Genomic DNA, 11,829 nt, shown 5'->3' with positions numbered 1-11,829 from the left:
CCAATTACTTGATGACAAGCAAAGCATACTAAATATCATTTTTTAAAATTTTTATATAGAACAAGTGATTTTTTTTTTCAAATTTACATGTAAATTTAAAAAAAAAAAAGTTGAGGTGGGGCCAGGGCCTATCCGGGCATTACCTTGGCTCTGCCCCTGATGGATGGATGAAGGCATGTGGCTCTGTTGACGGCCACCGTTGTTGCCGAAAAAATCCGAATTTCCAGTGGAAGGATGAGGCAGTTGCCTCTTTTACCATTCACCAAAATGGTAGGATGGGAGGTTTGGCGCATTGGCTCAAATCAAAGGCTGGTAGGCGGCCGGTCACTTAGATCAAGTGGCATGAATATCAAAGGAACAGCCCCTATACTTTAAGGGCAAGGAAAAATTATGGGGCTTCGGTTCTCACTTAGGCAATGAAATAATCCTCCGGCTTACATTTGAAATAAAGCAAAAGGCTTTCAAATTCATAAGGCATTATTTAGTTAGACAATTTACTTTGCAAAATTTTCTACATAATCAATCCAGATGTATAATATTGGAAAAATAAAATGTTCTTGTCACGTTCGTGTCGAGGGCACAGTACCCAAATCATCCTTTTGCCTGGCCATGCATACAAGTGAGCTCTATATAGACGTACCATGGATAATGCCCGGGAGCCAGACCCACTGTACTACTTTACCGGCGTGGTAGGTAAGCGTAGTAAATGGTGCAGCGTTCACTATGGGTTGCATGTTGGCCCCATTCCAAGGGCAAGAACTGCCAATTTGTACCATATAAATCAGGTGGTAGGGCACACCTACCCCAATGGCGGAGTAATGACAAGGTTGCCTCAGACTTGGTCACATGCACGTGCACTGCACTGGGCCCATGTATATAGTGAACCCAGCCAGTCTGGTCCAGCTCGGTGTTCGAGCCAATAAGGGTCCTCAAAACACCTGTTCACTGTCGGTGACCGAGTTCAAACCTGATCGAGGGCTTGAGCTCGGAAGAGAAATTAGCTTAAACGAGTCGTGCTTGAGCTAAGTTGCAGTATTTCAAGATTAGAAATTTCAAACTTGAGCGGTTGATAGCTCGCATGCTCAAATGGATCACGCAAATATTGTCATTTACATGTTTGAACATTTGCGGCTCTAGATGTAGTTTGGTACTAGGAATAATTTGCGACTCTTTCATCAGTGTACCCCAAAAATTGAAGAATAGTTTTAGTGTTCGATCGACCTACTTCAATCTTTGGTTCATGGAACACACACAAAATGTCTTTAGTGCCAACAATAATTCTATGCATTTATCCCACACATTTGGGTGGATGCATGAAACACATAAAAAATTGTTCAATGAATCGACCTTAGAATTCAAAGCAATGAAAATGCATTAAATAGTAAGGGGTCGTTTGACAAGTGGAATACTTGATGGATGCTTTATGAACCTACTACAAAAATTGAGGTAGGTTAATAGAATACTAGAATTCACGTTACATGAATTTATATGAAAAATTAAAGCAGTTTCATAAAACACTTATATCTGCGACACTAATTTTTACAATGTAACTTTTTTTTTTATATTATTCGTGTTATATATGGTATGTACCCGTGAGTCCAAATAACATATGTGAAAATGGTGCATTTCAAAAACAAGTCCAGCTGCAAGTCTCTACCAAGTTGTGGGATGTGTCCGTCTTGTTCCACAATCTCCTTTTCAACAGCTTTGCGGTGGTGCCCGTTGTTACGTGGCAGTGGAACATTCATGGCTTGATTATCAAATTCTTTCGGAGAGTCAAATCAACACTTCTTCCCTTGCCTCTGCTGAGGAGCAGACAGTAGATCAGCAGTTTACAAATATGATCAAAGAAAAAAAAAAGCCGTCAAATTTAGGAAAATTTATCAAAAACCTCCCAAATTTTTATTTATTACATTTACTGCACCCAACTGCTCAGGTTTACCGGGTTTAGTAAAGAAAATCCAATTCAGTTGTTGCAGGGCTTAAAAATGTGGCTTTAAAATCCAATAAAAACGCTAAACGAGTGTCCAAGGTTCGAAGGGTATAGTATAACTGGTAGGATTGACAGGTTGGTGTTGATAAGAGCCGCGATGGTTAGATCTAACAACCATCTTTCAAATATATAGTTAGATTTCGAGCGCGTATCGGCTTTTTTTTTTTCATTTTTTTGATTGAAAATATAACTTAATTGCTTTTAAATTAATTTTTTTAAAAAAAATAAAAGTCCTATGTACCAATAAAGGCGGATGCGCTAAGATTTTAACAAGATTGCATCTCACATTGTTTAAAAGAGGGATGCACGGCCCCCAAGTGAGATGTACGGCGAAGATTGGCCGTAACAGTTGATGGCCCATATATATAATATTCCCTGATCCACTCCCATTTTCCCCATTGTTTAACGAAGCGGCTACAGGATGACACAAGATGAGCTGTGTGACCAGAATAGAAAAAAACATTATTCTATACCAAGTGCAGGATCCAATTCCAAGAGCGGTCGAATGCAATAAACCCAAATATAAACCACCCTCGTCAAATATCAGAAAAGCAGAGGAGTTTTCCCGAAAATTGCTACCAGATAGTACTAACTCTGACTATCAGCTGGAGTTCACAAGAGAGTAAATTTTTTGGCATGAAAGCAACAGGAATTTGCACATGGGTCCTACCAAAGGTGCCCTAAATTCAAAAAGAGTAGCCTATGATATGAATGAAAAATACCCTAAGAAAGGGACGTGTCATCACACGACCCATGAACCTCATTGAATACAATGCAAACCGCACCATATGCTTGTACAATGTGGCTCTCCATCTAATTGCAAGGGTTGGGCCAACACAACAAAAAAGTTCTTTAGGAAAAGTGGGCAATAATGTTTCTCAGAGATGAAGAGTCATGAAGGCATTGGGAGACAGATGCTTCTCTGTTGATGCCCAGAAAGAGAAGAGATAAACAATGAGATTATTTTTCTCTAAAAGAAAGCGTTTGATCACACAAACAGCTTGACTGTACTGACTTAAATAGTTGTTTTGTGGGATAAATGAATGATGAGGTTGACTGCCAACACACTGTTGACCAGCTCCATGAGAGGTCTCTTTCTGTCTTTGACCGCGTTGACCAGTAGAGGACAATCAAGCTTTTGGCTAGATTGGGGGCCAAGCACAGAGAGAGAAAGAGCTTTTAGAGAGAGAGAGAGAGTTTTTTCTTTCTTTTTTTTTTTTTATCAAGGCCAAATTTCACTGAAGGGTGGGACCCAACTTGCCTTTGCTGCAGATTTTACTGTTCACTAATTAAACCCCACTCGCTCTTTTTACTGCAGTTAGAAAACAAAAAAAACTCTGTTTCTCTCCCTGGTTTCTACTGTGAGGCAGAACTGAGAGACCTGTTTAAGCGGAATGAGAGTTGTTTTTATCACTGTCAAGCTGAATTATACCTCTCTGTTTATTAGTTATTGCTGTCAACCTTTTACTGTCTCTCTCTAGTGCTGCTGATTTGGTTTTTCTTAATCTTTGATACAGTTTTCCTCTGGGGCACTCTGTTCATCTTTGGCTTTGCCTGTGAGAAAAGAAATGGCTTCCAAAAGAATCCCAGAAGAGAGAAAAACAACTTGGGAGAAGTCTTTAATAAGAAAAAGGATGCCATTAATTAAATGAGTTGGAGCTATTATTGGGAACAGTGGGGAAGCTGTTCCATTTTCTTTAGAAATAAACCAGAAAAAGTTGCATTGAGTTTCCCAAGGCCACCAAGATGTGGAGTGTGACCTCTCTCTCTCTCTGTGAATATAAGAATCCAGTCCCCCCCTTTCTTCTCTTCTAAATCTCATGACACGCAGATTCCTCTCAGTCACTCTTCTGGCTCTAAGAGAGAGGGAGGGAGAGAGACAGTGGCCTTCTGCCATTAATCCTGCTTTGCTTTGTAGTTGCCCACCTTGTCTTTGTCCTTACTATTATAGCCGGTGATACTTCCATGGCTGCTGCTGAGTTTCATCTGGACGAGAAGTGGAAGCTCTGTAAGAAGGGCTCCGTGAAGAACGGCACGGTGGGTTCTTCCCTGCTCCGCTGTGCGTCTTCATCCTCATCCTCTTCCTCCGCTTCCTCCGCCGTTAAGCGCTCTTCCTTCACCAGGAGATGCGCTCGCCTCGTCAAGGAGCAGAGAGCCAGGTTCTACATCATGCGCCGCTGCGTCACCATGCTCGTCTGCTGGCGCGACTACGCCGATGCCTAGAAGCAGCGATACAGAGGGAAAGAAAGGGAGACAGGAAGAAAGAGATGAGAGAGATCCCATTCTTCTTCTTCTTCTTCTTCTTCGTTCTCTTTCTCTTCTATCGTCCTCCTTGCCGCCGCTTGATCTCCTGGCTAGCTGCTCTCCTGGAGCTGATCAGGAGAATCCTGAAGGGAAACGAGTTTTTCCAATTAAGCGCCGGCCAGCCTTTACTCTCTCCGGCCGCCATCCATCTTCTCTCGTGACGATGACCAGCTAATCTCAGCCGTCCAGGAATATGGACACACAGAGAGAGTGAGAGAGAGCGCGCTTTGTACATACATATCCATCGAGATCTATCCATATGAAATGTAAATTTTGAGTTGTGATTTTTTGTACCATTTCTTCTCTTGGGGAGTGAAAGATATATAAAATATTCCATCTCTTTTGTTGATTACCTTTTCTTTTGTGGAATCAGTCCAATTTCTTTTCATTTATGTACGATGGTAGTAGCTAGCTCTGCTAGTTTCCTCCAACCATGGCCGCGTTGGAGATTCAAAGTGTTTGATCGATTGCCGATTAGTACCAAGAATGTGGATCATTTCCATGGCGGTTTTCTGCCATTAATTTTCCTGTGCATTTCTATCTTAACATTGCCTGTTTTGGGGAGGAAGGAAGGAGGTTGCCTAGTTTCTTGCTTAGACGTAAGTGGTGGGTGCTAGCTGTGGCGTTCAGGGAACGTTATGTGCTTGTCAGATCCAATTAATTGTTTATCATTTCTATGTAGATGATATTTTTTTATATGAATCCTTTCACTGATGAACATGGGGAAAGTTGAGCTGTTGGATCCTTTTTTCTTTTAACTGGTGTTCATCTCTTGAGTGAATTTGAGTGCCCAAAATTCCATGTTTCTGGAATTATGAATTGATTGCTCCAGGAAGTTTCACTTGTTAATGGAGTTTAAGCATTTCAATGCATACTTAGTTCTTTTCAATACCATTTAATTCAAAGTTCAGGTTCTTCGTGCCTCGGGAGATTCGATTCTATGACCTAGTCCACAGTATTAACGTATTGGCTTTATATATATATATATAAGGAGGTACTGTTAGCAGCATAGAGGTGGTAAAGATGCTCTCGATGGTGGGGGGGGATGCCATGAAAATGATAAAAAGAAGTGAAATGGGAGCATCACGTGCAGGTGGAAGTGAAAACTGCAAGGAGGACCAAAAAAGTATTGGTTTAGTACATTTTACTGGCTGTCAAGACTGGAGAGCACATGGAAATTCCTGTTCACTCTCTCTCTCTCACACACACACATAAATTTATGGAATTACAGAAACTTATGTTCATGTTTGAAAAAGTTAAGTCTACTTTTATAATTTTAATCATGCGGATGTGATCTCAATAGTGCAGATCACTTCAAAGCCAGCTGATTTTAAGTGGCTTATACAGGTGTGAAGATCAGATTTTGTAACTCATGAACTGAAACTTTCATTTTTATGTCGCGATTTTTTTTTGAATCCTTGCAGATCTTAGGGGTTGAGATGTTAGTCAGTTTGATTTCAAAGGTGTTATGTCTCTTGCGCCGATGCAGATCTGGACCTTGTGGGTAAAGGGGGGAAGGGAGAGGTCTGACTCTCATTCGGGGCTGTGAGATCGAAACACTCCTCTGTCACTTGAATCATGTATAGAAGAGATATATATGAACTCGTTTTAGAGTGTGTTTTTAGGTTTTAAACTACTGAGATCACACTGTTGCGGTTAGAATCTTCAAGGACAAACTTCAAATTTTGATGGGTAGTCTTCCTAGAACATTCACAGAAATCTTAATGGACACATACAGATCATAAACTCAATTTAGAGTGTGTCTAGCTAGTAAACTACATTTTGGAGTTGGAATAATACAAAGAAAAATAAAATTTTGATCCAAAGTTTAACTGATTTTCTTTGGGGAACTTAGGTTTGCAAGTAGCCCGAATCTGGTTCGAAGATCTGTTTTTCGATTCCTAATGTGCTCGACTCCGTTTCAATCCGATCTCTTATGCATTTGGCCAATTCAAATCCAGTCCGTCAGCAACCCTAGTTCACATTCAACGCACACAACCTCTCTCTAGCGCATATCTTAAAAGTTATTGATACATATCAAGCACTTGTGGACAAATCCAAGGGTATAAGATTAAAAAAGTGAGCAATGTGCAAATCTTGTCGTGTATAGGTAATGCCTGTTAATATGTTCGTTGTATGTTCCTATTGGATTTTCCTATTAGGCAGATGACATCTATAGAAATTCACAGCCTTCTTTCCTTTTCTTCAAGGAGGCATACCAAGTTTTGATCATCGTCAAGATCGACGATAATGGTAATGCACCCTTCAACTTAAATATTTTGAAGTACATCCACTTAAAATATAAAAGCAGCATAGCACTCATGAAAATCAAATCATGCATCTCTTCATGCACCCTTAACCAGACCGATGCGAGCTTGGATTTGATAATTTTCGACGAACAGAAAAGCAGTAAAATTATGCTTGAAGACTTGAGTGAAATCCTTAATTGATGAATCATGTCCTACAAGGGTCGAAATAGTGCAATTGTATATTAGTTAGACGGAGAAGAAACGGAGCATTCTTTTACTTATTTTCATGAGCCGAAGCATGTGGAATTGTATAGTTGGTTGGACTGGTGAAAGGTGAAATTTCTTATCATCAGTTTGATTCTGGTGGATACAATGCCTCTATGATATTGGTTGGGAATGCATTAATATTAAGTTGACAACACACAGACACTCATGCAATTCTAGACCCAAAATGAAAGTAAAGTAAAGGTTTTAACTCTATTTCGAAAGCAATGAATAACTCTTCTTGCTCACCCAAAAAGTATTATGAGGCGAGGGAGGCAATAAGTCTTTGAACAGGAGCTACTACCCTACAACAAAGCAAAAAACTAATGATAAACATTGGATTTGGTGCTTAGCTCATATCACATATAAGGATCACATATTTAAGATCTAGGACTCTCAAAGGCATCCTAAAATCATAGGCCATGATAGCTTGATTCCTTTGCCCCACTACAAAGTAAGATGGTAAAAAAGAAAAGACAAAATCTTAGGCGTCATGCTGACCACATGCATGTCAAATAATTTAGCATAGGTACGAATAGATTGGCTTACAGATGTATAAAGGGCTAGGTTATATATATATATATATACTGCAATCCTCCAACCATTCAGATAGATGTATTAGTTTACATGGATGCCCAAAGGATTTTAATCCTTTTAAGATATATATATATATATATAAAAGAGAGAGAGAGAGATTGGGAAAAACTGGTATAAACTTCGTCTTATGCTCATTCTTCATGACACCTTAAATTGTGTAAGTTTCGACGAAATTGCCTGACTAATTCTGTGTTCGCACGATATTTTAGTAGGAGAAAATCAGAAGAAAAGAGTATGTCTAAATCGAAGTCACAGCTAAGAGAAATGCAAAAAAAAAAAAAAATCTCCAAAATTGTAATGGATTATATAAAATATTTCCTAGGTTCTTCCCCACTTCATCATGGGAACGATTTATGTGCATTGACCGATACGCATGGTTATCAATAACATCCATTTCAGCGTGCCAACTTGTAAGTATTCTGAAAATATTTTCAAAGAATTTAGTTATACAAATGGATTCTTCTTGACTTAGAATATAAGATTTAAATAACAAAATTATTTATAAAATAATTTTTTAATTTTTTTGAAAATCAACTATTTTAGATTTGTTGATTGAAACTTGAACGTTGAAAGCCATCGGTGGGATCCACTAAACTGCCGGGCCCAGACCGAGTCACGGTGGCGCCCGCCCTGTGCTGACTCACCGCCACACGGATGCATCCACTGGTTCAAGCTGTTCCCTAGCCTGTTTGGTTTGAGGATTTTGTCATTTTTTTCTGTATTGTATTTGATTTGGATCCGACTTTGACCTAATTAGAAAAATTCTAAATCTAAGCTTATTTGCTTTTTGATGCCTATAAATCTCATAGGTTTTCTTTTAAGGATACTTTTTTTGTGTGGCTTTGGAGGCTTTGAGAGGGGAGGGGCTTGCTTTTATTGGGTGGAAGTCAACCAAGAAGATTTTGTCTATCATAATGCAAATCTGAATTCTACTTTTCAAATAAATTTGATACACAACTTGGTGGTAGCAATCAAGACAGAATGATTATCCTTGGAAATCAAGTAAAGCAACATTTATGTCTATAAATGTCATGAATCATGGGTACCAATTATGAACTCTCAATGCTTTGAATTTCTCCCATTGAAGTGATCACAAGTTGGAGATGCATAATCATCAAGGATTTGAAGAAATTTGGCATCTTACTTTAATAATACGCTCATGTCTTACAAAATCTTCTCTTGTTAGTGTGAAAAGGCCGAACATGATAATGTTGGACTGAAGCTGTGTCCACCTGGCTATGAATTTGGACTCAAGATTGATACAAAGTTAGTGGTATCCAAACTTTGGCTTGTTCACCACTTTGTGTGTAATCAAGTTTACATATATTATGTGTGTGTCTGTATGACATAATGAAGCGAATACCCTTGTATGCCAATATAAAGATTATATATATATATAACTAACCTTGCCACGTAATAAAATCAAGCTTTGGTATGCATGTAATAGTTGAAAATATATATAATAAAAAGTATTTAAATTATACAACACCAACATTTAATAAGAAGAAACATATTAAGAGGATCATTGCAACAGATCTGCAGCTAATTGGATCCGGATCGGCTGATGCAGATAAAACTGGACCTCGATTAATTGAAAAGGGCTCATTAAGATGTATATATGTGTGTGTGTGTATGAACAAAAACATGGTTTTCTTGAAACGTATGTTCTAATTAGAACATGCATTGTCAAAAAAAAATGTCCCCCATTTCAACTTAAGCATAGTGAAACTAAAGCCCCTACTGTTAGTTCGATTCTGCTGGGTGTTATGACTCTAGTTGGGTGGGAAAGTCGTTTTTGAACTTCATCCTTAAAAGGGAGATTTCACTTTAAAAAACAATTAAGAAAAAATGTTAAAGGAAGATCTCAGACTTGTGCCCTCATGGGAGTGGAACTATGATATGACGACCAGTTCTTTCTTTCAAGGAAGGAGTTTGGTGTGGGCAATTGCCTACACAGACCCGTAAAGACTATTTATTTTTATGTTAACTTCTTAGGGTTGTTTTCCTCATTTACATACACAATGATCTCAGGATCTTAAGCTCGAGGTGATTAAGGGGGCGTTTGTTTGCCTCACATCCGAGATCACTAAGAATGTCACATCGGTCTAAGGTCAAAACATCTCCCCTCTCCCTTATATCCGATCTCATATTTGAGGCTTTATCAACATTCTAACGATCTCGAACCTCATTTTATATAGTGATAAGATCACGTGTTTGTTTCCCATATATTGCATGGTACGATCTCAGATCCAAAGCTATCAAATGCACCCTAAAAGTGGTAGGATGCGCCATCCCGATCTGTGTTTTGGGCGAATGACACCACATCCATTGAGTGTGGCGTGGTGTTCTCTTCCAAATCTATGGGATCGTCAAAAGTTCGACACTGGAAGCGTATGCATCTCTCACACAGCCACATAGTTTAATATATGTATGTTAATGTTTTGATATATTTGATTGTTATATATATAAGTATCCTAAACAAATTAAAAGTATTGAATGAATGCTCCCACCAAAAAAAACATTCTGGCTTCACAACATGCAAGGTTGGGAAATGGGCAGATTTCATGGAAGCGCTAAAGAATTCTGCACCAAGGAAAGAAGCTGATATAGTGAAGATCTGTAAACCCATCTCCAAGATCTTTCGTGAGTGTTTTCTTTGTTACATAAAACAGGAGCGGTTTTCCTGTGTGCAAGATCTTGAATGCAAAGAAACGGTGAGGCATTCTCGTTCAATTTGGCCTTCGCTCTGTCATCATCTCTTCTTCGGAATTCCGCAGAGAAACCATGGCTAGAAAACCACGAGTTCCATGCATAAATGAATCAAATGTTGAAATGAAGAGAAAAGGCCGAAAGGCAGGAGTAAACAAAAGAGTTTTTGTTTTGTGCATTACTCTCACTTCTTGTTTTTGTTCCTTGGTGCAATCATTTGCATATTGACCAATTTAATCACTGTATGTAATGCTTTCTTAAAATTAAAAAATCACAAAAACCCGCCTTATTTTTGGGCTACATTGTTAAACATCATAATTTTGGTGAAGGGAAGATTCACTTGGGTCTTGTGGGCATAAAAGAATAAGGCTGGTGCCCTGTTAGCAAAGAAGAATAATTAATAATCTTGTAAATTTACATCGAAATTAACGTTTTTCATCCATTATGGAGAGTGAGGTAATTTTTTTTATTTCTTACTCTTAAAAGTTGGGTATCAATTTGTTGTTCCATTAAAAGGTAGACGGTTTTTTGTAATTTTCAAAACCTAAACAAAAAAGGAATCTTTAGTCACTCAAAAAAGTATGAGAATTTAAACGAGACCGATCCTTCTGGTCAATGCAACGTGCCGTATTTGTCTCAAAGTGGAGCAGTCATGTTCGTGAAGAGATTACATGTTAGGCTCCTAACACGTGACCGCATGTTAGGGTTGGGGGAAATGATAAAAATACTCTTGATTTTCTAATATGAAGCAAAAGTAGAACTTGAAAATTCGGTTTCTTGTAAAAAGATGAAAACGCCCTTCTGATGAAACGGTGGAATTCGGGAATCACACAAAGCCAAGTCAAGATAGTCTTGGCATACAGTCAACTTTTCATTAAAATAAAAGTAAAACCCGTTTTCCTCTCAAAAAGATGCTGGCAGAAAAACGCTGGTCAATTGTTGGGTGCGGTCATTTCGTTAGAAATTAATGGTATTGGAAAAGTTACATGAGGCCATATGTGAAGCAGAAGCATGCAGAGATGTGAATGAATGTTTCCTACAATGTTACATTAATCGCAATAATGTTTGGTGAAGCAATGTTGCAGAAGAAAGCGACTTTTGGTGAGCGAGAGCCGATGGTACCAGAGTTACAATGGCACTAGACAGAGAGACGAGATCGCTGCTTGTTGAATGGACTATTTTGAGAAGGGCTTAATGCAGTCTGTTTGCGTGCCCACAGAAAATACTTTCTTGGTGATATCTTGCCTAAATAAAAAAAATTTCAATCTCTTTTTTACTTCAAGAAAACTCTCTCTAACCATGAAACTCAGTACCCCGAAATCATACTAAAGCTTGAAGAGTATCGAGCTAAGAGCCATCGCAGGATCAGTTGAGAAATACTGTAATGAAGACGAAAGCACATCATTCAAATCTATACCAATTTTACACATTTTCTTGGGCTCTCTGTGCTTTCTGATCAAGCGTTATGAATGTGATTCACAGACAAGAAGGCTGTTCTTCTTTTCAAAGATGCTCCTCAAATTGCTAGGAATGCGAATGTCGCAAATGCAGTTAATCTAAAAACGACCAAAATTGACTGTTGAATTCAATTAAGAATAAAGCTGAAGAAACCAAAGTCTCAAGAACACATGACAACTATTTACAGCCCTATTAATGATCAGATTGATCAAATAAAGCAAGTATAAACTGAAGTCTTTATCAGTCTTTTCTAGA

This window comes from Nymphaea colorata, chromosome 5, assembly GCF_008831285.2.
Source record: "Nymphaea colorata isolate Beijing-Zhang1983 chromosome 5, ASM883128v2, whole genome shotgun sequence".
In the NCBI taxonomy this organism is placed as follows: Eukaryota; Viridiplantae; Streptophyta; class Magnoliopsida; order Nymphaeales; family Nymphaeaceae; genus Nymphaea; species Nymphaea colorata.
Note: the sequence above shows the minus strand (reverse complement) of the source record.